Source organism: Tupaia chinensis, unplaced genomic scaffold, assembly GCF_000334495.1.
Source record: "Tupaia chinensis unplaced genomic scaffold, TupChi_1.0 Scaffold000531_1, whole genome shotgun sequence".
NCBI classification, from domain to species: Eukaryota; Metazoa; Chordata; class Mammalia; order Scandentia; family Tupaiidae; genus Tupaia; species Tupaia belangeri.
The window spans coordinates 132306-133184 of record NW_006160044.1 but is presented as its reverse complement, the minus strand read 5'-3'; the positions used below and the strand labels follow the sequence as shown (position 1 = coordinate 133184).

Sequence of the window (879 nt, the reverse complement as noted above, 5' to 3'; positions counted from 1 at the left end):
GCTGGGCAGTGGAGGCAGCGTCTGCTGCAGAAAGGGTCTCTCAGAATCAAAGCCAGCACTGCTTTTCTGCAACCCCAAAGAACCCTAGCTGAGAACACAGCTAAACCGAGTGAGGACTGTGGGTGCTGCCCAGGGACAGTCAGGACGGCCTGAGGCAGCATCCACCCCCACTGGAACGGCTGGGCCAACAGTCCCCCACCTCGGGGACCATCATGGCGTGACCGAAAGGCCTGGAAGTCATACATGAGAAGCGCACAGTGGCAAACCATGAGTGTGGACACTTTTTTTTAAAGAGAGATTTTTGCTAGAGGGCATGTGTACTTGCCGGAGAGACAGAGAGAGAGAAAGCGAGAGATTACCCCCAGGGAGGATGGCTACACCACAGTCCCTTCTCTGGTCTCCTCTCAGGATTCTGGGCATGCACACACACGCTCCTGGCACGAGTCTGAAGCTACGGGTCTGGGACTCAAATCATGGCTGGCCATGTGGGAATCCAGCGACATAACCACTACATCACCTGCTGGGCCCTACTGTGGCCACTCGACGTGTGGGGCAGCGGGTCACTGGGCCCTGAGTGAGGCAACCTGGGCCAATGGCTGGCTCTGTCACTCAGCCTGGTGGTTCCTGAGTATAAGGAGGAGGGGCAGGGCCCACCTCCAGGACCCAAGTGCCTGATGCCTCAGAAGCACATGATCAGGGGAACCAGCAGTTGGTGTAATGGCTATGTCGCTGGACTCCCACGTAGTCGACCACGGTTCGCGTCCCAGACTCAGTGGCTTAAAACTCATGCCGGGCGCGCGTGCGTGCATGCCCAAGATCCCAAGAGGAGAATGGAGGAGAAGGGATTGCGGCGTGACCATCCCCGCTGGGGGGTGATGT

At 58.2% G+C, this 879-nt stretch overlaps 1 protein-coding gene across 1 annotated transcript in view; it reads right to left on the bottom strand.

The window, feature by feature from the left end:
• LOC102493296 (calcineurin-binding protein cabin-1) overlaps positions 1-879 on the bottom strand; it is a 100871-nt gene that overhangs the window by 2896 nt on the left and 97096 nt on the right. The window lies entirely within an intron of this gene.